At 46.8% G+C, this 24,888-nt stretch overlaps 1 long non-coding RNA gene across 1 annotated transcript in view; it reads right to left on the bottom strand.

The window, feature by feature from the left end:
• Positions 1 to 18,472, bottom strand: part of LOC144296277 (uncharacterized) — a 29,133-nt gene extending 10,661 nt beyond the window's left edge. The window contains exons 1-2 of the long non-coding RNA XR_013363444.1: positions 18,251 to 18,472; positions 14,918 to 14,992 (exon numbers count right to left, since the gene is read on the bottom strand). This is a non-coding gene — a long non-coding RNA (uncharacterized LOC144296277). The remainder of the gene's footprint in view (positions 1 to 14,917; positions 14,993 to 18,250) is intronic.
• Positions 18,473 to 24,888: the final 6,416 nt, after the last annotated feature.

The following is a 24,888-nucleotide window of genomic DNA, read 5'->3' as shown; positions in this document are numbered from 1 at the left end:
CCCTCACCAAGGAACACATACCGGTAACCAGAGCAACTTGAGAAGCAGCACTAGTCTGTGCATGTGTCCCTGAGGATGTGTCCCTGAGGTCCTCGAGAAATGCAAACTCCCTTCCCATTCTGATTCGTTGTCTTCCTCTCCCTGCAATTTCACAGATAACAGAAGTCTAGTAATATTAACATAAAGTGTGACACCCATGGTTGCTCTTCCCCTTCCATCCCCAAACTCCCTCCTGCATTCCATTCTTTCCTTGCTAACTGGCCATCCATCGGACAGTCTCTGCGCCCTCATCCCACTACTGCACCACCACCAACTCCCATCGGTTCTACTTTCCAAATCGCCTTGAGTCTGTCCTCCTTGTCCCATCTCCTCTGCGGCCACCTGCTGCAGGCCTCTGCACTGGTCTCACGCTTGGTGTCCCTCCCCCCATGCTTGCCTGCTGCACTCCATTCCCCATGTGACAGCCAGAATGATCCGCTTAAATCCTTATTCAATCAGGTCATCTCCCTGCCAAAACCCTTTTATGGCTTCCTACTGCCATTTGGATGACATCCAAAACCCCTTTCATGTCTAAAAGCACGATGGAAAGTAATGAAAAGTAGTACAATTAGAGACCATCTTAAAGAAGCTGAAGGGGTGGGCGTCCCAATATCCTGATACGAGCTTATTATAACAAGTTAACATTAAATTGAGGAGCAATAAGTGTCCTAAAAGCTAGTCAAAAGTGGAACACTTTGGGCATAATTGGCATTTTTAAACAAAAGGTGCCATGAAAATATATCTGGAGAGAGCTCCCAATGCTAAACCCAAGGATTTAACTCAACCCTTGTCTAATGATGGGAAACCCATTCATCATGATTGGTGTGATAATGAACCTCTCTGCGCGTCCACAGGGCATAATATGGACTAATACGTGGCTCAAGCAAGACACTGTTGTACATGAAAGTGCTTTGTAAACTGCAAAGGGCATTAACCAATCTTAGATAGTCTAAACTGAAAGCTGTATTCCATTTCCACACTGTTTGTATTGCCCCTCTGTTCTCAAAACTGAATGGAAACATGTCTGGGGGAATAATTGAGGTCATCGTGGTCAAGGTATTTTGCTTCTTGGTGATCTAAAAGTGTTTGGTGAGTTTGCTCATTCTAAAAAAAAAAAAAAAAAAAAAAAAAAAAAAAAAAAAAAAAAAAAAAGAATATACAAGATCTGTCTCCCAGATATCCCAGTTCTTAGGCAAAGCTGAGGCACGTGTACGGAGGGGGATGCTGCAAATCAACGGAGCATGAGCTATAGGTTTTACAGCAGACTTGTAAGTGGGGCAGCATCATTCTGTCATGAAATTGAATACGGAGCTCTGTGAACTTAGTTCTTTGGGAATAATGAATCATTGATCCTTCCATCAATTCAGAAGAGACATCCAGGTAATGATCAAGGGTCTACTTATTGCTTTTGGCCTTGAACACAAATCAAGAGCATTTACAATGGAAAATGGTCAACTGTGTAATGAAGCCAAAGGAAGGACTTTGTTTCAACGTTGTTGGAAAGTGATGGTGTGTGTCCTTAATCCAAACCCCCCTTCTTTGGCCTCCTGACTCTCTTTCACCCTTCTCAGTTCTCTGCCTCCCACATCTTGCAAGTAGCCATGAGGGTCTCTACTCCTCACCTGCTCAAAGCAGGTGCCCAAAGACACTCTGGACATTTGAAACTTTAGAACGTTGATGTACAGGTAGGTGTCCTAACCCAGGGCTACCTGTGTGGTCATGCAAGTCTGTACAGTGCACATTCCAGTGAACATCATGTTATGACAAGGGATTTTCTACTGCATCCTGGACATCTGGGTAGTATATTAGGTAATCTGGGTTTTCTGTGAATTTCCTATTTTAACAGCACACACTCAGTCTACATTTAGTACACAGGTCCTGGCCTATACATATGGGATTTAGCTCCAGTGACAATTTGGATTTGATCCCTTGCAGTGCCATTTTGGTCTACTTTGTACACTGCTCAAAGGTCATGTCCTGCTCTCAAACCTTCTGGTGTGTTTATTCAGGTCAGTTCCATGTTTGAACAGTTAGATGTCTGCCCAGGACTTCTTATGCAGGGTTTAAAAATCCCTTTCTTCAGCTCCCTCTCATTTGAAATTCTCCTTTCAGTCTCTAAGTTGGGAGGGTGAGGGGCATCAGCTTCCATGAGAGAGGAAGCCTAGAGTCTCCTGTTTGTGTTCAATGACACTAAAACATGAGGAAAGGAGTGCATCTCCAGGTCTTCAGTGGCTGTCCAGCGTGGGGGACAGAGGTGGGTATCTGCACTCCCCTCTCAGGCTCAACTGACACCAACTTGGGGTGGGAGGTGGGGGGGGGAATCTATGGTATTGGGTTGGGGCACAGGGATATTGCCAAAAAGTTTTCTGTCCTCCTGGGATATGTTTCCCAGTCTTTTGGCCAGAAAGAGCAAGATTGTCTTGGTGTTTTTGTTGTCTACTCCTCCTGGCAGTTCTGAGTTTTCAGGATCCTGTAGCATGCAGTCTGGGATATATGGGACACACACACACACACAAATTTTAATAAAAAAATTTTAAAAGCCAGAGAACGTATCACCATGTTATTCCTCAAGCCCTGAGGGTCCTAGTCAGTCCTTTTTTTTTTTTTTTTTTAAGGTAGGATAAGAGATTTTTGTGCTGGAACTGTTATGTATCTTTTTATCTTTTAAAGATTTTATCTATCTTTTTTTTTTAATTTATTTTAGAGAGAGAGCTAGTGCGAGTAGGGAGAGGAGCAGAGGGCTCATGGAGCCAACTACAGTGCTGGATCTCATGACCCTGAGATTGTGACCTGAGCCAAAAAAACAAGAGTCAGACATTTAACTGACTGAGCCACCCAGGTGCTCCACTAGCCAGTCCTTTTGACATTCAGAATCATCTTGGGATCAATTACCTATTACCTCTGTCCAGGGTTTTGTAGTACTTAGCAGGACCAGCAAAGAGAATGAATATACACCATCTTTTCCAGACTCAGAAGTCTAACAAACTTTTAATTTTGAAGTAATTTTAGATTTACAAAAAAGGTTGCAAAATATACAGAGAGTTCCTATGTACCCTTCACCCAGTTTCCCCTAATATTAACATCATACATAACTAAGACACACTTGTCCAAACTAAAAAATTAACATTGGTACATTACTCTCAATTAAACTCAGATTTTATTGGATTTCACCAGTATTTCAGCTAATACCCTTCTCAGAAATGCTTTTACTCATGTCTCTTTAGTCTTCTCTGATATGTGATCCTCTGTCAATACCTCTTTCCTTTCTATGATCTCATAGACTTGAGGAATGCTGGTCAGGGACTTTGCAGTGCCCCTTAATTTGGGTTTGTCTGATATTTTCTCATGATTAGTCTGGGATCATGGATTTGGGAGAAGAATCCATGGAGATGCAGCAACCTTCTCATATCAGGACTGACACAATATCAGTGTGACTTATCACAGGAGATTCTAATTTTGATCACTTGATTAAGGAGGCATCTGTGAGGCCTCTTCACTGCAACGTTGGGATTTTTCCTTTCCATACTTTATTTTTTGGAAGCCAGTCATTACATCTGCCCACTTAAGGGTAGAGGATTTTCAGCTCCATTTCTGCGAAAGGGAGTTTTATCTCTCTGATTTGGAATTCTTCTGCAAGGAAGACTTGTTTCTTCTTGTTTCTTCTCCCCCATTTATTTATTCAATTCTTTATTTACACCATGGTAGAGTCATATGTCCTTACTTTCTGCTGTATGTTATAATTCAATATTACATTATCTATCAAAATTATTCTAACTTTGGGCACTGGGGCCTCTTTCAGGTCATTCTTCCTCAGTTCTAAGGGCGAAACTGAGGAAGAAAGTCCAAACCCTTTGTAGGGTCCCCCATAACCCTCCCCACACCCTTCTCCACATACACCCTAACATTCATAATGCATACTGAAGTGGGGATCTTTGGCCATATTCAAAGTTTCAAAACTATCTTTTAAAATCAAAATGTATTTAATCAATCTTATAACTAAAGTGAATTCTTCCCTTGGTAAACAGAAATCAACTTTGACTTTCAAATACCTCCAAACATGAAATTATCACTACACTCACATGAAATTATCACTACACTACTGCCATGAGCTTTGTTGAGCAGCAACTGAAGTACCACCCTTACACCAATCAGAGGAAAAAGATGGTGCAGGAAATTTGCTTTTATATAAGTTACATTTATAAAACATTATCCTAAGGGTGCCCAGGTAGCTCAGTCAATATAGCAACTGACTCTTGGTTTCAGTTTTGGTCGTAATCTCAGGGTCATGAGATCGAGCCCGTACAGGTGTTGAGCACAGTCTGCTTGGGACTCTCTCTCCCTCTCCTTCTGCCCCTCCCCCCTGCTCTCTTTTGTTCTTCCTATAATAAATAAATAAATATTTTAAAAATAAAATAAAACATTTTCCTAAGAATTATAATTCTACTGAGCTTCCATTTGAGCATTTGTATAATCACTTAACTATAGCATCAAGATCAAATAAGGCAAAGTCAATATTACTCTCGAAGAGAGATAAAACTTTACTGTTTCTGGATCAATAGAAGATATTGTTAAATAGCACTAAGATAAACACTGTTGTATAATCTACAAACAAGATGGAGTGAAAACAACAAAGATTCATACTTGTATAATACATATTTATAAAACACCATCCTAAAACTTATGAGTCAAGTCTCCATTTGAGATGTTATATAATTACTTGACAACACTAAAAACAAATTTAAAAATGTAAAATTATTCTAGAAGGAAGATAAAATTCTTGCTATGTTTTTGGATGATCCCAGTGGACTTGTTAACAACAGTAAAGATACTATAATTGCACTATCTACAAATAAAATAAAACAGAATCAAGTAATTTATGAGTCACATTAAATAATCTGTGGTTATAAAACATTATCTAAAAATAATAAAATCCTATCAAGTTTCCATTTGGGCCAATAAAAACTAGTAGTAAGACTAAAAAGAATAAAATAAAAATTATTTGAGTAGAGAGAAAAGTGCCTCGCTGTGATTCTAGGTCTTCAGAAGCAGCCTCATTGAAGGTGGAAGCAACTCAGAATCAACTCATTTCTGCTTTCAGGCTGTGTGGACAGTGTTTAGTGTAGACATATTCCTCTGCACCTCAGGAGATGTACTGGGCAAAGTGGGCCCCTCTGCAGGAAAGACCCCTGGGCACTTTCTCCCTGCTGTTCTAGAATCTGGAGAAGGATGGAGTCCTCTACTCAGAAGCTGTCTCCCATCTCAGGGCTCCTGGAACCTGTACCATCTGACAAAGGAGGATGGAGCCCGGGCCAGCAGCAATCCATTCTTTGGCAAGGCTGGATCAAAACCATCCTCTCCTCCTTTTCAGTGAATGGTTGCCATGTGGAGATGGAACTGACCTAGTGGAGGCTCTTGCCCCAGGGCCCTGAACTCTGGACCCCCACCAGCCACAGCTGAGTGCCAAATGCCCCTTCAGCAACAACAGGGACAGATGGATACTTTAGAAACCTTTGAAATTCTTCCCTAATATTTTTGGTCTCAGATAAGCACTCTCTTTTTTTAAGTTGTGTGGGGTCTTTCAGCCAAAAGAGCACTCAATGCATTATCCTGAGCTCTTTGTCTCTTGGAAAATAAGCTGTCTTGGATAATAGCCAGTGAGTGATTCCTTCAAATTTTTACACAAGAACTTTGGCTTGTATTTTATACATGTTGTATGTGACACCTTCACATGTGTGACTCCTCCTATCATGTGCTTTGGAAGACTCTCCCATACCCTGTCAAGGTATGGGAGATTCTCTCCAAATCAGGTAATTAGTGAACATTCTTTCTTTTCCATGATGCAGTTCAGGAAGGTACAGCCTCCTCCTTCAGACTGTGATTTTCTAACTGTGGCCAAGTTTTGCCAGGGTAGTAACCTCTTGTATGATCTTTAAGGGTATCGATTATTTCATCTGCTTCAGTTAATCTAGTACACATTTGGATTCTTTTTTCCTCAATACATAGGTATTTAACTTGGCCACGTCAATCTCTGTCTTTAGGATCCTTTCATTTACCTGTGACAAATCCCTGTAAATCATATCCCTGTAAACGACTCACAGGAGACTTACCCCTATGAACCCTGTCGCCTTCCTCCTTCAGTCCCAGAATCCAGCTCTGTACACAGATTTGAACCCTGGAATCAGTTTTCCTCAAAGTGCAACCCAGTTTACCAAAGTAGTTTCCCTATAGCACCCTTTTCTGCCCCAACATCCATGACTCTGATTAACATCTCTCAAAAACAGCATTTCAGGGCACACATTGGGAAAGGTAGATATGGTGAGATACAATCATTGTAGGGTTTAACAAGGCATGTGAACTTGGATTTGGGTACCTGCCCCATCCATGTAGAGGACATAGCACAGCACCTGACAACCAGACAGTGCTCAGTCTTGGAGAATGGGTCTGCTCTGTTCCTTGGCTTGAATATCCTGTAAATGCTCCCAGCCTTCTTAGGGAAAGATTCCTAAGATCTTGTCTTTGTCAGGGAAAGATTCTAGCCCTTCTTGAATCCTTTGGATCGACTAGAACCAGGTTGTTTTGACCTTCAGTTAGTGGCTTTCCACTTATGGCCTCACTCTCTCTGTGAGCCCTACAACCAGGAAGTTGACAAAGAAACTCCAGCATGACTTTGCTGAACCTCTGGTGTTAGCTGGGCATGCAAAGTTCTTGAAAGTCAGCAATCCATCCCTGCAATAAGAAAAGCTGGATGTACTGAATATTGACTACTTTTCTTGGGGCTTGAACTCATGACTCTGAGATCAAGACCTGAGCTGAGATCAAGAGTCAGAAGCTTAACCAACTGAGCCATCCAGGTACCTCTGAACAATTACTTTAAACACAAATGGTCCAAATGCAAAAGATAAGGCAGAGACTGTGAAGTAGATTAAAAGGAAATAAAGGGACTCAACTATATACTATCTATAAGAAACACATTTTAAATATAAAGACCCAAGTACAGGGATGCCTGGCTGGCTGAGTTGATTAAGTGGCTGACTCTTGATTTTGGTCAGGTCATGACCTCAGGGTCATTAGATCGAGGCCCACATGGAGCTCTGTACTCAGTGGGGAGTCTGCTTGAGATTCTCTTTCTCCTCTTTCTGCCCCTCCCACCCCCATTTATGCACACACATGCACAGTCTCTCACTCTCTCAAATAAATAGATAATTTTTTAAAAAGACTCAAATATATTAAGTGTTAAAGAATGAAGAAAGATATACCATAGATATAATCTAAAAGCTGCTACAGTGGCCACATTAGCCTCAGACAAAGCAGAATTCAGAATAAGGAAGATTATCAGGAATAAAGAGAGACATCATATAATGATAAACAATTCTTATGGAAGACAGCAATCCTAAACATGTATGCACATAACAATAGGATGGCAAAATCCACAAAGCAAAAACTTATGGAACTGAAAGGAGAAATAGATAAATTTACAATTATACCTGGAGACTTCAACACTTCTCTCTCAGTAGTTGATAGACAAAGCACATAGAAAATAGGAAGGAAGTAAATGACCTGAATAGCACTATCAATCAACCTGGTCTAACTGACATCTGACATCAGAGTATACATTCTGTTCAAAAACACATAAAAATATTCACTAAGATAGACTATATTCTGGGGCATAAAACACACCTTAACAAAATTTAAAAGATAGAACTCACACAAAGTACATTCTCAGACTATAACAAGATTGAGCTGGAAATCAGCAACAGGTAGATAACTGGAAAATTCCCAAATAATTGGAAATTATACAATACTCTTCTAAATAACTGATGAGTCAAAGACGTCTCAAAGAAGTCAGAAAAAAATATTTTGAACTAGGAGAAAATGAAAATTAAATAAAAATTGTTTGATGCAGGGAAATCAATGCTTAGAGGAAAATGTATAGCATTAAATGCATACTTTAGAGAAGTACATTTAAAATCAATCATCTAAACTTTCATCTTAGTAAAATAAAGAAAGAACAAACTAAAACTAAATGCAAGTAGAGGAAAGAAATAAAAATTAGAACAGAAATCAATGTGATTTACAATAGAAAAATAGTGGAAAAAAACAGGAAACCAAAAGTTGGTTCTTTGGAAAGACCAAGAAAGTTAATAAAACCTCTAGCCAGGCTAATCAAAAAAAAAAAAAGATAGAAAGAGAGAAGAAAAATTAATACCAAGAATGAAAAAGGGATAAAAATAAATAGACATGCAGATCTATGAAACAGAAGAGAGAACTCAGAAATAGACCCCCATGAATTTGATCAACTGATTTTCAACAAATGTGCAAAGGCAATTCAAGGAAGAAAGGATAGTCTCCAACAAATGGTGCTAGGAAAATTTGACATCTATATGCAAAATTTCAGCCTTGATCTACGTCTGCCACCTCATATAAAACTTAAGCCACTCAGTCATAGACCCAAAAAAAATGTGTAAAACTGTACAGCAATTAGAAACAACACAGGAAACAAATCCATGGCATGTGTTAGGCAAAGAGTTCTTAGAAAGGACAATCAATGAAAGCACAATCCATAAAAGAAAAAGGGAAAAAACTGGACACCATCAAAATTTCAAAACACTTGTCCTACGACAGAGAGAAGACAAGCCACCTACTGAGAGGAAATATTTTTGAGTCATGTAACTGACCATGAACCTATATCAAGAACATATAAACAACTCTCAAAATTCAACAAAAACAATTTTTTTTAAATGGACAAAATTTAAACAGACTTTTTGCCGAAGAAGATACACAGATGGAAAATAAGCACATGGAAAGATGCTCAACATCATTCTTCCTTAAGAAAATGCATATTAAAACCAGAATGAGGTATCATTACATGCTTACCAGAATGATTACTTTTTTTTTTTTTTTTTTTTGAACTGACAATACCAAGTGCTTGCATGGATGCAGAACAACTGGAACTCGCACAACATCGCTTGCGGGAATCAAAATGAGACAGCTTTCCAAAGCAATTTGACATCTTCCAATAAAGTTAAACATACTCTTCCCATATAACTCAGCTATCCACTCCGAAATTCTTACCCAAGAGAAATGAAAACATATGTCCACACACACACACATACACACACACACACAATGTACAGGAGTGTTTATGTGTTTATGACATCTTTATTTCTAATTGGCAAAAGCTGAAAACAACTAAAGTTTCCCTCAGTGGGCAAATGGGAGAACAAATTATGTTCTATAAAACGGAATATTGTCCATCAGTGAAAGGATCAGGCTAGTGATACACAAAACAACACAAATGTTCTATACTAAGTGAAAGAAGCCAGACTCAGAAAACTACCTACAGTATTATTTTCTGTGTTTGCTCTTTTGGCAAAGACCAAAATGTAAGGACAGAGAACAGATGGGTGTGACTACAAAAAGCAGCTGGGGGGATGTGGGGAAGGGGCCGATGGAGCTGCTCTCTATCCTGATTGCAATGGTGCTTGAATGGCTACGCATTTGCCAAAACACATAGAATCATACAACAAGAGTGAATTTTACTTTATGTAAATTTTTAAATAACTTTTGGAAATCAAGGCCCTTTGTAAGTGTCCACTCACTTATGCACTGTTTTGTTTTTTAAAGGTTTTATTTATTTGACAGAGAGGCAGAACACAAGCAGGAGGAGAGGCAGAGGGAGAGGGGGAAGTAGACTCCCCACAGAGCAGGGAGCCTGATGCAGGCTCCATCCCAGGACCCCGGGATCATGACCTGAGTCGAAAGCAGATGCTTCACCGACTGAGCCACACCAGCACCTCAAACTCGGTATCTACCAAGTGACTATTCTTTAACGCAGACTTTGCTGGATTCTGTGCAGTGGCAAACAAGATAGATATGGTCTCCACTCTCTAAACGCATGATTTGGGAAATTATAGTTGGTAAATTACAGCCCAGGGGCCCACTCCGGCCCCCCACTTATTTTTGTAAATAACGTTTTATTGGAGCACAGCCATGCCCATCTACGTATGCATTGCTATAGCAGAGTTTGGTTGTCACAGAGGCCTCTGGCCCACAAAACCCAAAATATTCACTAGTTAGCCCTGTAAAGAAAATGTTTGCCAACCCCTAATATAGGAAGCCTCAAACTTTATATTAACCTCGTGTCTTTTTGGAGCCTGTTATAGTCAAGTTCTACACAGAAAATTTCTAATTGAGTAGGTTTAGCGCAAACCCCAAAGTCTACAGTTTTCTGGATGGTTCTAAAGCAAGTGGTTCTGGACCTCAGTTGGAAAAAGCTACTTGGGAAATACAGACATGAAGCCAAGAAAGGCAATTGAGTGAATCTTGTTTGCAGAGTTAAACTACAATTCATACATTAAACTCAAGCTTGACAGCCCGGCCCTTTTAGAAGTTGCTTCAACTATTTGAAGGTGGCACCCTCTGGGTAAAACAATATTTTGAAAACAGATGTTTCAGAAGAATTATGAGCATGGGGTTATTTTGCTCACCTTATCTCTCGTTATGAATACATATAAAACTGTTCAAGAATTTGGTAATAAAACCACACATTATTTTCAGTTTCAGTCTCAGTCCAGCCCAGCCAGGGTTCATCAGCGAGACAAGACAGCCCCTCTGCAGGGAGGGTAATAGATGTCTCCACCTGTAACCCTGGGAGCGAGGGGGCCCGGGGGAGGCAGGAGGCTGGGGCAGGGGTCATGGGTGTGCTGTGTGGGGTGGGGGAAGACATGTTAGAGAACCAGAGGTAGTTTGGCAGAGACTTGCCAACAACGCTCACTGCACAACTACGCCCACTTCTAGAACTTTCCCCAGCAGCCCAGCCTACGAAAGCTCCCTGTCCCCACTTGGCCTGCTTTACCCCACCCCCCTTCAGAGCATGAAGGCCAATTCCTAGCTGGGCCCAGGTGTCCCCACACTCTCGCAGAACATTCCATGAAACAAAAGATCAAAGCAGAAGACCGAGCATCTTCAAGGAGCAGAGGATGTGGGTGTGAAATCGTCACTGCCCGTGCAATTAAAGGTGCTTCTGAGTTTCGTAAAAGCAAGAGTGGAAAACAGAATAAACAGACCACAAACTACTGATTAGCAAAACGCCCAGGTCATGAGCAGCAGCTTGTCGTGAAATGGGAGAAGGATCTGGAGCAGAGGTAGTACCTGTCTTCCTGGATGTGCTCACCCACCTGTCTCCACCAGCAGCCGCAAGGGGATCTGCTACTAGTTGACATCCGTTTGCTTCAAAGGACAAGTCTGGCAGTCAATTTTGGGACTCTGCAGTCAGCCCAGAGTAATCCAGGGAATTCTGTAGGCTTTAGGGCCCTAAGAATAACTCTTCAAGAGCATTGCAAGATGGGAATACAATTGCTTTTATTAGTAATTAAATGACATCATGGCTGGGAAGATTTTATTTTGAGAGTGAAGCTACCCACAATGAAAAGTGAAATTATTTTTGGTCTCTTGTAGCATCCCCTTGATGGCTTATAATTCTGAAGTCTCACAGAACGTAGGAACTATGTCCAACACATAAACATTAACTTTTTAAATACTACTTACTTCGTGAATATATTTATCTTGAACTCTGCATCTGAAGCCAAGATGGCTTTGCTCTATAATTAGTAATGAATTCTTGTCTGTCTTCTTCCAATTATTCTCTTTCTGGTTATTATTTGACAGAAGTTGTATGTCCCACAGGTGTCCCATCTGACCTTTCTCATCAGAGCCCATGACTGGGAGCAGTCCATCATGATGGATGGGGAAGAAGATGAAGGGAATGCATTTAGTGCGTGCAGAAAATCCAAAGATGAATTTCAGACTGGAATGAAAAGAATCCCCATTGCTCTGTGGACAGTAGGGCCATAGTGAGGCTAACAGAGATTGATCCTAGGCCCTCGCACAGGAGCTGAGAAAATCAGAACTCCAGGAATCCTCTTCTCAATTAATAATGGTCATGGTAGGAGCAGATGTGAAAACAGAAAAGAGAATGTCAAACTCTAAACGCTGAGAGATAAAACAGCGGCAGCATGATTTCTCGATATTCTCTCTGTATTCTAGATCACACTCATAGTCACGGTGAATTTAGAAATGTTTACCCTCAGGACAACGTCCAGAATATATTATTAGCTGTATAAATGTGCTATAGCGTTTATGTCTTCAGCCTCAGAAAAGAAACATTGGCATCTCCTATGCTGTAAAACAGTCACCGTCTCACATCAACACACTCACCCAAAGGAAAATAAGAAAAAAATCACCCAGATTCTCCATTAAAATCCAAAATGGCTCAAATCATCTTGAGAATCCAAATGATAAAGGAAGGAGTCACTGAACGCGTTTCAAGGAGAAAAAATAGAAAGTCTCAGAGGACAGCTGTGTGACAGGGACGTGTAGTCGATGAGACTTCCGGGGTACAGAGGAGCTGGGGTTCCTCAGGGGCAGACACAACAGGCCAGCTGAGCTGGTTCCAGAAGGAGAAAGATCCTGGACCCCCAGGAGGGTGGCCCCCACAAGAGGCCGCCTAGGGGTCAGGGTGGTGGACTTCAGACCAGTCAGCTGCGCCCCTGCAGCCATGGGGGTGTGCTGACACCCAGAACTGAGGGCAGGACATCCCGGGACAGTGACCAGGAGACGGAGGCTGAATAGTGGGCCTCTGGTGGGCAGAGAGCAGGGCCTGGATGGGAGGGAGGACCAGGTCCCAGGAGGAAATGATCCTGGTGTCAGCTGGGCCATCCATCTTCATCTTAGCTGCCCTCTGGCTTCCATCAGGAGGCCAGCCCTTGTGTGTGTAGCCTGGGAGGGTGTGTATGCGTGTGCACGAGCGTGTGCACTGTTTTCATTTCCTGGGGCTGCCATAACAAATTACCACAAACGGGATGGCTTCAAACAACAGAAACTCTTGCAGTTCTGGAGGCCAGAGTGTGAAGTGAAGGGGACACCAGCTCGGGATGTGTACCCTTCCTGCCTCTTCCAGCTTCTGGTATTCCCGGCCTTCCCTTGGTGTGTGGCCACCTCATCCAGTCTGCCTTCGAGGGGTCTCTTAGGAGCACGCTTGTCACTGGATGTAGGGCCTACCACATAAACTAAGATGTTCTCTTCACCTCAAAGACTCTCCATAAATCTATTACATTTTTCTTTTTTTTATTAAAGTCACATTCACAGAGACTTGTGATTAGGGTGTGGATGTACCTTTCGGAGGTCATCGTCATCCAAACCATACACCTGTTTAGTCCATGTTTGTTTGTTTGTTTGTTTTTAAGATTTTATTTCTTTATTTGAGAGAGAGAGAGCAGGGGGTGGAGGGAGAGGGAGAAATAGACTCCCCACTGAGCAGGGAGCTAGACGTGGGGCTCTATCCCAGGACCCTGGGGTCATGATCTGAGCCGAAGGCAGACGCTTAACCACTGAGCCACCCAGGCGCCCCTGGTTAGTCCATGTTTTAATGACACCTTTTGCTCTACTTCCTCATGAATGTCAACAGAAGCGACAGGCTCCTGTTAGGGGGGCTGCATCTCAAAAGGTGAGGGGAAGATCAACTGGCAAAGTCTGGAGACTTGCCTGGGGTCCTGTGTCCTGATGCTCCTGTGATCTCTGGAGTCACTTGGTCTCCTGAATGACACCTCCCACCCCACCTGGGCTTCTCGGAGAAGGGCCCAGAGAGATGCTCCGTGTTTGTCTGAGATGCCAGGCAGGGAACTACGAAGAGCTCAATAAACGTGTTCTGGGGCAGCTAACTATTTGGGCTACAGGATTTTAAACTAACAGAATCATAGAAAAAAAAAAAAGAGGTCCAAACTCCAAGGAATTCTTAGGAAACCAGCCCATAACACTTCCAAGACTGTTTTCTCTCCTGATTTGAACAATTCATCTTTGTGTTGAACACACAAAAAAAGCATGTTGCTAGGCCAGGCTCAGGCTTTTTCTTGGAAAGGGCAGGATTCAAGTGAACCCCGAGGCCGATTGTGCAATACTGCTGAGCCAGCGGTCATGACTCAGCACTCCAAGCAAAGCCGGGGCAGGAGGACCTCCCTGCCTCCGTCTGCAAACACATTGCTTTGAAATCAAGCCCATTTGTCATCCCATCGGCTATTTTTCCTTCACTGCACCACTCAGGTTCAAATGACCTTTCAGAAGGCCCGGGCCGGCCAGGGAACGTGAAAACATCCCTCCCCGATGTGGAGGGGGTGGCTCGCATGGGGGGGGCAGATGTGGCGCAGAGCAGGAGCTCTGGTGGGGCCCGGCCTCACTGGGGAAGAATGTGCACGACCCAAGCACTGAGTCACTGCTTCGGTGTTGTTTTTCTGAACCTCTGAGACATTTTGGAAGCCACTTACCCGCCCCTCCCCTGGAAAGAGTCCTGCTGGACGTCATTCTGGTCGGGTGGGTCTCCAACGGACACACGTGTGGGAAGACTCCGAGAACTTTCTGAGAATTTCTGAACTTTCTGAGATGTATGCGGGCCCCACCCGGACCTGCCGAAGAAGAAACCCCAGGCTGGGGTGCCCCAGCCATGTGTTTGGTGGTCTTGATTTTCATTTTATTTGAAGGTTTTTATTTGAAGGTTCCGCAGGTGACTCAGATGTTTGCTGCTTGCTCAGAGACACTGAGTCCCCAGACCCAAGGTGACCCTCCAGGACACGGAGCCCAAGGGCACACAGCGAGCTCACAAGGACCCCAATCCTTAACCCCCCCCACCCAAGTCCTCCTTTCACATGCTCACGGACAGCCCCTTAGGGGAGAATCCAGCCCCATATGTCTGAGAATCCAGAACCCCTGCCTCGTCCTGGCACGTTGGTCCAACCCCGACAGAGGAATCAAGGAAACCGTGCTGTTTGGAAAAGAGGAAAGCACAACCAGCTTACACGTGAAGGCGTTTTATGAGGCGGAAACTCACCTGCTGAGAAAGCTGTGGCCTGGCCAGGAGGAGGTGGACACACCAGTAAAATCTCCTTCCATAGATTTCAGGGACCTGGGGGGACAGGTTATGGGACAGCTGAATAAAGCGGATTCATTCCGCCCACCAGAGCTGGAGCAAAAGCAGGGAAATGACCTGGTCCCCCTCAATTAGGCAGGATTACGGGCAGCACAGCTTGACATGCAGGGTGCCAGCAGGCTCCCGCCAGCGCTGGGACGTTATGGGCTGGTGGGGGTGGAGGGAGCCCCAGGATGCCAGCAGGCTGGAGCCTTAGTCCCGGGAGCACCGTTCCCAAGGCGACCAAGCTGCGAGCACACCCACAAATAGAAACCAGAGGGCAAGAGCCCTGTCCACTCTGAGGCTCCCTTCACACCCCCCAGTTGTCCCAGCATGCCTCTTACAGGGGTTTACACTTTGCCCCAGGATCCAACTAAGCTTCTTTCACCACATTTTACTTATTCATTCATTTTATAGATTTTTAAAATTTATTTATTCATGAGGGACACAGAGAGAGAGGCAGAGACACAGGCAGAGGGAGAAGCAGGCTCCCCGCAAGGACCCCAATGCAGGACTCGATCCCAGACCCAGGGATCACACCTTGAGCTGAAGGCAGATGCTCAACTGCTGAGCTACCCAGGAGTCCCTGTTTTCTTTTATTTTAGAACAGTTCTCCACCTACCACCCTTTGGTTTGCTTGTTTTCCACAGCACTGAGCAGAGTCTAGGCTGGTCATCTGGCATTCCGGATTTGCCAGATCATTTCCTCTTTATTAACATTTTGGGGAAGACCGCCACGTGGGTGTTGTGGCTACACATAATCTCTGTCTTGATAGACAGTCTGCTACTGGGAGCCCCTCCTTGCCTGCTCCTGTGCCATCTCACATGTTCCTACCAGCCCATGAGCACCCCCTCGGCTTCTGAAATTAAATGTTCCCAACTTCACTATGCCTCCCGGCAGGCAGCACTCTCCAAAAGCCCTGGTTCCCTTTAGCAGAGAATGGTATTTAGAAACCAACATTTGGGTGCTAGGTGTGCCCATCAGGAGTGCCATGTCACTGCACCTTGGCACTGTTGGTGACAGGTAATAAATAAATACACATTCTACTCTGATACTCTAACTCAACCCAACGCCACAGGCTCCTCCTCATCTCCCCCATTCCACATTTGTGGCTCCCTCTTCCACCATGAGAGCCCCAGACCCCAACATGAGCAGATTGACTTATATTGTCTATCCTACAATACTTACAAAGTAATTTAAAAATTATGTAACTACAACAGTCATGCCATTATCAATAACAAATCTAATTAGCAAAGTTCAAAGCTATTTATATTGAATTTTCTCTTGTATGGTTAGAATTACCAATTTGACACACAGTTAAATTAGTTTATGTCTTTAATACTAGAGTTTGCTTTTTTTTTGTTTACCATTTTGTATTAAACTCTATTTTTGAGGGGTGCCTGGGTGGCTCTGTTGGTTAAGCATCTGACTCTTAATTTTGGCTCAGGTCATGATCTCAATCGTGAGATTGAGACCCATTTCAGGCTCTATGCTGGACATAGAGCCTACTTAAATTCTCTTTCTCCTTTTCCCTCTGTCCCTCCCTCCACCCTCTCTAAAAGAAAACAAAATGACAACAACAACAAATTAAAAATTTTTTGAACATTAGAATACACATGGTGCAAAAATCACAATTATATACAAAATTATACTCAAACAACCTATCTTCATCCCTTCTCTCTACCCCATTCTTACCCAGTCCCCAAAGATCACCACCTTGACTACTTTCTACTGTATCATTTCTGTGTCTCTCTTTGCACAAATATGCAAATTCTGTCATCTAATCTTCTTCCTCCTTTCTGACAGTCTTTTGCACCTTAAAGATCTATCCTCACCAAATCTGGAAGTCATTCCACATCAACTCCTGAAGATCTTCCCCATTATTTATTTTACTGATGCACATTATTCTGTTGCTTGCTAAACTATCCCATTTCCTTGCCTCCCTCATGTGGAATTCCCACCAAATATCAACTGGGAAGGAGATCATGGGGCTAGATGAGGTTATGGAAAGGGGGGTTAGAAGGGAGACCAGAGAATAAAGGCAGGTCAAGTAACTTGATATCTACCTGTGATAAAATTCGACACAGCATGCCCTCCCTATGGAAAGATGGTTTCAGCAAGACAAAAAGGAGAAGGGGCCCCGTAATGTCCAAGCATCAGGGTTTTTTGCAGGCTCAGAGGCTGTCCAGAGAGCCACCATTGAGAAGAGAGGTTTCAGGGGCTGTGCCAGAGACATGGTCTGACTCAGCAGATTAATCGATGCCTAGATACGAAGTCAGTTCTGCAAATTAGAATGTTAAGGCATGTGCATAGGATGGCACACACAGAGGCCACAGTGACAGGTTAAAATGACAGTCACAGAAGCAGCCTTGCCCTCAAGAGCAGGGATTCTCAACCTGGGTATCTGTGAACTCTCTGAAACCCCCTCCAAAATGTATGCGTGGGTTTTAGTGGGGAGGGGGTCGGAGGCAGGCACGGTTTTCATCAGGTTTTGAAAGGAGTTTGTGACTCACGCTCAGAGGTTCAGTTTTGTTAAAAAGTCAAGAAACACTGCTGTGAGGGCCAGGAAGCTAACGGAGGAGCAGATGGCTGCAGCCATGGCGTTGGCTGTGCTCAACCGATGCAATCAGTGAGCACGAGCGTCCTGGGCTTCATCTGTTACAACCGTGGGTGCTCTTTGCATACATTATCTCAGGCATCCTTATAATTTTAATTAGCCCTGTCCAGAGGCATCAATAACAACCCCAAGGCCATGACCTTGGCAAGTGGTAAAGCGGGGCTTTGAGCCCACACCTGCCTTATTCCAGAGGCCACATGCTGAAGCCAGCAGCATATGGCTTCTCGCCAGTCGGGCCACTGCTGACGCACCGCACCTAGTCCTGTGTACTTTACTTAGAGACCAGGTGGGAACATAGCTAGAGAAGGGCAGCCACGTGGCATGAGTGCTCACAACCCCATCACTGCAAAGACCAACCAGGTGCTCTTTCACACTCACCTCTCCTCATAACCACAGCAGGCTGAGCCCCCTGCAGCCCCCACCCCACTGCCAGTGTCCACATCACCAGGCTTCCACATGCAGAGGAAGCTGCTCAGTCTTCAGCCCACCCGGCCCTGGTGGGGGGTGAGGGGGCTCTGCTACAGCCCTGCCCTGGGCAGCTCCAGCTTCAGCTTTTCTGTGGCCAAGTCACCTTGAGAATCCAGGTCCCCTTGTAGGTCTACATTCTGCTTCTCTTGCCCTCTGCCCAAGGCACCCACCTGGCCCTTACTCCTGCCTGCTGGTCACTCCAGGAAGCTTCAGCCTCTCCATGTTGTGCTGGCCCAGATCCCTGCCTCCGTCCAGAGTCCTGCTCTTGTACACACATCATCTCCAGCACCGACTCCACCACACCACTCTGCCCTCTGGACACACCATGTTTTCTTCCAGATGGAATTCCTCCCAGAGCCTCCAGCTGGCTCTGCTGTTCTCAACAGCACCTGCAGGTTTGTCTTAGACACATAATGTCCTCAAAGATTGTGAAATGAGCTCTTCTTGCAGAAATGCATCATGTTAGCAATCAAGAAATTAGTGCCAAAAGTGGAGTTAGAGTTTATTATTTTTTTAAGTTCATTCTAAAAATATATATATAATATGCCCACATTGTTAAAAGCATTGCATCCTGCAGAGGAGAGTGGGGCATCCCCGCATTGCAGGACTGCCCAGCCGGTCCAGAGTGCCTCATGAACACTGACACCAGTAGGTAAATACACATTATTGATACTGAGGTGTCCAGGGAGAACACAATTAACATCAAATGGAAAGAATCCACTCATTGGAAATTATAGCAAAATGTTGTAATTCCACTTTCATTGGACTGCATTTTTCCCGAAACTGGTCTTTTTCCATGGCTTTTCTCTAGGGGGAACTTAGGAATATTTTCCAATATTTAATAAGGACTCATCCCCTTCTTAAAGACATCCTTGTGTTTCAAATCTGATGTTTGACCTCACTTGAACAGATGAGATTTTCCATTAGATCCTTTAGAAAAAACTTGGAACCCATGTGTCTGTCATCAATCCTGAGATCCTACCTCTTCCGATAATACCGCCACTCAGCTAGGTGGTTAGCAGACCCATGTACAGCCCTTAGCATGTGCCATTTCTAAACATGGCAAAGAGTAATGTCTATGGCACACACCCCTAGGTAGAGGCATGACCCTATAGAGTTAAATCTGTGAAGACGGGGTTCTAGGTGTAATTTAAAATTTTCTAGAAGTAAAATTTGTCTCTTATTTTATGCTATCTCGAGAAAAAGAAAGACATACAATGCTATGGTGAGAAGTTTAACAGCATGGGAGAAAGCTGAGTGACAAGTGACAGCTAGTGGGTTTCTTTTGGGAGATGATGAGAATGTTCTGGAATCAGAGTGGTGATATCTGCACAGCTTTATGAATATTAAGAAAACACACACTGATTTATACAATTGGAAAGCGTATAGTTTATAGCATGTGAATTGTATCTGGATTTTTTTTTTAACAAGATAAGAAGATAAGAAAAGCCACAGAACTCTTGCGCCTTCCCACGTTCTCATTGCTCTCACTCCAAGCTGCCCATGACTTTTCCCCCTCTTGCCTGGGACTCAGATGGAGAGAAAGGAAGCAATTACACCGAGGAAAGAGAAAAAAGCAAGGTAAGAAGGTAAGACGGTGTTGCAAGAGGAGCCAAAGCAGCCGTCATCACTTGGAACTGGAGAAGAGTTGAGCAGAAGGTGAACATCCTGCCCCCTCTGCCTGGCCCGAAGCCCTGCCTTGCAGCTTTTGCATCCAGCAGCTTTCACCAGGTGGCCGCCACGCCGGGGCCGGTGCACCTGCCCGGGCGCTGGAGCGGGGCAGTGGGGACGGGCAAGAGACCAGCGGATAAGCCACACAGTGCCCATGCCCTGGGGTGCACGATCTGTGGGGGGAGACCCTGAGGACGGAGGATGGAGGAGCCCGCCCAGGGAGACGCTCCTGAGACAGAAGCAGAGCTCAGAGTGGATGGAGCAATGGGTTCTGCTGGGGCCTCAGGAAAGCTTTCCAGAGCAGGTGCATCTGGGCAGGGTCTTGAAGGATGATTAGAAGCCCGCCTGGAGGCCAGAGGACCCAGGCAGAGGGCGCACTGGAGAAAGAGAGGAACAGAAAGCAGGATGGTGGAAGAGGTCTGGAAGGACAGGCCAAGAAGGGCTTGCACGCCAGGCTGAGGAGGGCATCCAGCAAAAGGCTTTCGGGAGGTGTAAAAGGGGGGTGCTCCGATGCTGGATCGGGGAGGAGGGAGCAAGATGCCAAGGGAGAGGACTCCGTCCAGCTCTCTCCCGGGGCTGCTGGCTTCACAACAGGAATCTCCTTTTGGAAAAGAGGAGTTTCTGGTGGCCGTGGAGACATCCCAAGGCACGCGTGGGCTTGGAGCCCAGGGGACAGGACAGCTGCACAGAAACAGTGGGCTCAGCCTGCCAGGAGCGCGGGGCCTGTGGCGGGGACGGTGGGAAGAGCTCGGGACCGACCCGCAGAGGATGGAGAGAGGGGGTCAGGCCACAGAGGAACTGCAAACGGGAGAAGGAACGTCCCCAGGCGATGAGGGGAGGTGGAGAGGCGGGGAGGGATTGCCCCGAGGGGCGTCCTCCAGAAAGGGGGGCTCGCGGGAATTACATCAGATGCGATGGCGAGGGGGCCTCATCTAGGCTGGACACCGCCCCCAGTGCTAAGGCCAGCTCTGATCTCTGTGCTCCCCAAATATGCTACGGCTCCTCCCAGAGACAGGGTTGGCCTTCCCCTTCCTCAGTGTAAAGGATGAGGCCTGGACAGACTCCTCACCTGTCACCCGTCGGACACGGGCCGGGCCGAGCCCCACACGCTCGCCCCCTGCATTCTGCTCCCCCCACGCAGAGCCTGCGTCCCTGAGCCAGGCTCGTGCTCCCGACTCAGGCTGTGGAGGACCAGGTGGCTCCAGGGCTCCGGGCCGCAGGGAGCCCCTCGAAGACAGCGAGCTGCATGGGCCCGAGCCTAAGTCACAGGAGATGCTTTCCGGGGGCCCTGGGCAAAGGCAGGATTTTCTGCGTCTGGCAAAGCATCTGTTGAGGGAAAAGAGGAGCCGACACACGCACACATGCACGCGAGTCATAACCTTCTTGCTACCCCTCGCAAAGCCCCAGTGGTGGACTCGCTGCTCTGGCCTCGATTCTTATTCCTCCAGGCTCCAGGATCCCAGACCACCTGAGTCGTTCCGGGTTTCAAACCTCACTTGCTGGGGACGCCTGGGTGGCTCAGGCGATTAAACACCTGCCCCCTGCTCAGGTCATGATCTCAGGGTCCTGGGATGGAGCCCCGCGTCGGGCTCCCTGCTCAGCGGGGAGCTGCTTCTCCCTCCCCCCTGCGTGTCCTCAATCTCTCTCTCTCTCTCTCTCTCAAATTAATAAATACAATCTTTTTTAAAAAATAAACCTCATTCACTATTTGAACAAATTGGTTAGACTTTGGTCTGAAGCTCTGATCAGATCCCCACTTAAATTCATTCTTTACTTGAAGGTCTCTGCAAGGCCCGAATCTGCCAGAGAACTTTCCACAACGGAGGTTTCCTGCCTGCCCTGTGGGCTCAGAAGTGATGAGTGGTTGGGATGACAAGCAGCCCTGCAGCTCCTTTCTCTCTGCTCTGATGTCCCGTCAGGGCTCGCCCTGCTGAAGGGGAGGCAGCTCCAGTCCCCCTCTGGAGCCTCCGCTGAACGAGGATCCCTCCGGTGGAGCAGATCATGGATGTGTCCGGGCATTACGTGGTTCTAGAGAGTTCCGGTGACCTGAGCATATGATCAACCTCACCTAAGTTCTCAAAGACTCCCAGAAAGCATTTGAAATCCAGAAGATTCTGACTCAGTTGGTCTGGTGAGACTCAGGAGGCCACAGTTCTAAAAATGCCCCATTTGTCCAGCCAGGTGCCCAGGAAAAGTCGTTGTGACCCCAACCATGACCGCCGGCCTCCCTGGGCGCCTCAGCTCCTCCCTCTATCACATCAGCAAGACAGAAGCTGATGTCAAGGTGCCAGTGGGGTGCACTGTTTCAAACTGCCTCCTAGTTTGGGGGCTGAACTAATTACCGTATGAATCTACACACACACACACCCGCCCCGTTCATCCCACAAGAGTTGATGGGACTTGCCCAAAGTCCCCCAAATTTTTTACAATAAAATAGTAAAATAGCAAAGGATTGAAAATAAGTTTCTCCTCCCTGGCTCCGAAGAAGGTCCACCCCCTGGTAGAGATTACTGAGATTCTGAATGAGCAACTCCAGAAGCGAAAGCCAGAAGGGGGCCCCCAATGGCTCCATAAAGCTGCAGGTAGGGGGCAAAGCACTTATTTGGGAGCAAAGGGGAGGGAAGATTAAAAATAGTAGGAGCCAGGAGGGTCAAGGCCCTGAGCCAGAGGGACTCTCTCCCTTGGGCTTCTCATCATCCCAATGGGGGATGGGACGATGTGTATGAGCTTCCAGCAGCCACTGTAACAAAGCACCACAAACTGGGTGGATTCACACAATAGTGATTTTTTTTTTTCTCTCTCACAGTTCTGGAGGCCAGAAGTCTAAAATGTAGGTGTTGGCAGGGTCACGGGGAGAATCCTTCGTGTGTCTTCCCAGCACCAGGAGGCCCCGGGCGTTCCTCAGCTTGTGGCCACCTCACTCCCATCTCTCCACACGGTCTCCCTCTGCACGTCTGTTTGTCCTCTCCTCTTCCCATAAAGACACCAGTCCTTGGGTTTAGGGCCCACTCTAATCCAGGATAACCTCTTCTCAAGATCCTGAACTAATCTCACCTGCAAAGAACCTAACTCCAAATAGGGCCGCATTCCCGGGCACCAGGGGTTGGGGTATGAACCTATCTGGGGGGACGGAGGAGCCACTATCCAACCAACTGCGGGGGGATTACCACGCCACCCCTATTTTAGAGATGAAGACGCAAGAGGAAAAGCTCAGGAGCTGATAAAGGCACACAACTGGCAGGAAGCAGAGCCCAGAGCGGCCGTGTGCGCAGGTGTGAGCGTGTGTGGGTTCTGGAGACAGAGAAAGACGTCTTCCACTTCCGATTATATCCCCAAAGCAAAATCGAGCACCCAGAAATGGCACGGGTTTTGAGCCTTCTAGAAGCAGAGTGCTTGGGCAGACCGTCTATCCCTAGACCACAGGCCACCCAACCAGAGTGCGGCCCACCCACCCCGACCGCGCCCGCGACGCCAGAGACAACCGCCGCGAAATGGGACGACACGGTTGCAACGAACACACTCCCCGGCTTTTCTCCCTGAGCGAGCAAGGATGCTTCCCGGGCTAATTAACAAAGACTCCCTGGCGCGGGTCTCACCTGGGGCTCCCGAGGCACCCTTAATTTATGAGGATTGATCATAAATCCTCATTTAATGCAAATCATCCCTCAGCTTGTGGGGAATATGTCAGCTGTCACAGGCGCCCAGGGGCTTCGCCTCCTCCTCTGCTTGGAGAGGAGGCGCATGAACCAACCTCTGGAAAAATCACAGAAATCCAGGAAGAGACGTCTGAGATTCCAGACCACTGGTCCAAGACTGAAGGAATGACAGCAGGAGACATGGCAGTGGCAGGACCCTCGTCAGCCTGCACGTGCCACGTACTCAGAGGAAGAGGGCGGCGGGCGAGAGAGGACAGTACGGAAAGTTAATTAACCTGCCAAGTGGATAATCCGTCACCTGCATTTCGGAGCCAAGAAGAGAATGACGGGGAACAAAGGAGAGAGAGCGCTTAGGAGCCGTCCCCTGGACGCGCGAACTCGAGACCGGAGAGACTGGGAGGCCAGCGGGAGGCCAGGCCCCCGGCCCAGCTCACCCCAGCTCGCCAGAAGCACAGGCCCCCCATTCCGGGAGCTGCCGAGATGCCCCTGACTGTAAGCAGCTCAGCCAGGACCGCTTCCTTCCGAAAGCGGTAGCCGGAGGCCGCCGGGTGGGCCGGCACGGGTTGTCGTAGCAGGGGGCTCAGGCTATGCTGGTTGGGCCGAGGGGTGTCACGCAGAGCCCGGGGCGCAGTGGAAGTAGCACAGCTGCTTCTGCAGAGAGGCCCAAACATGAGGAAGCAAAGATTAATGCGTTGGAGTTAGCCTCTGATCCTCCCAAATGAAGGTTCCAGAAATGTAAAGGTGTGGTTATATTTATCTCCAACACATGGCTGGCGCGGTTGCAAATTTGCAGAGCTTGTCGGTTCTCCGTCCTTCGGGCCTCAGGGACCCTGCTCCCGCCCGGCTCCTGCACTCACGCCCTAGGACCCCCCCTCCGGGTCCCCCACCCACCCCCACCACCCAGAGCGATGACCTGCAGATTCTAAGCCCCATCCCACTCCAGCCGCATGGATCCCACTCTGCAGACGGAGCTGACCCCCTTCTGCCTCCTGTCACCCTGGAACCCGTCCCTGTGGTCCCCGGCAGGGGTAGCAGCCCCGCTTCTGGCTACTGCTTCCATGAGGGCAGGTGCCTCCCTGAGCCCCCTCCACAGCCTCTGAGCCCAACAAGCAGGCCCAAGTCCTGGTGCGACCCGCAGGCCCTCCACAAGCCACGTCCCCACCCCAATCGGCATGGTACCTAGCAACCCAAAGCCACCCCCATTCCGGCCCAGCCCCACTCACCTGCCGAGCTCCCCATGCACACCCCTCCCCACCGCCTGCCTGACCATCCTGTAAAACCCTTTCCGACGTCATGTCTGGAAAGCCCTCTCTGCCAGCTTCCAGACACGGGGTCAGCTCCTTCCCCCTTTCACGCCCCTCCCCGTCTCAGGCCCCTGTGCCTGGCACCAGCCCTGCCGTCACCTGCCCCTCCACCACCGTTATCCGCACGTCTCCAGCCCTTCCACACCTCGGCCGGGAGCCCCTCCACGGAGACCCATC

The sequence above is a fragment of the Canis aureus genome, chromosome 24 (genome assembly GCF_053574225.1).
Source record: "Canis aureus isolate CA01 chromosome 24, VMU_Caureus_v.1.0, whole genome shotgun sequence".
NCBI classification, from domain to species: Eukaryota; Metazoa; Chordata; class Mammalia; order Carnivora; family Canidae; genus Canis; species Canis aureus.
Note: the sequence above shows the minus strand (reverse complement) of the source record. Positions and strands in the feature narration are given on the sequence as shown.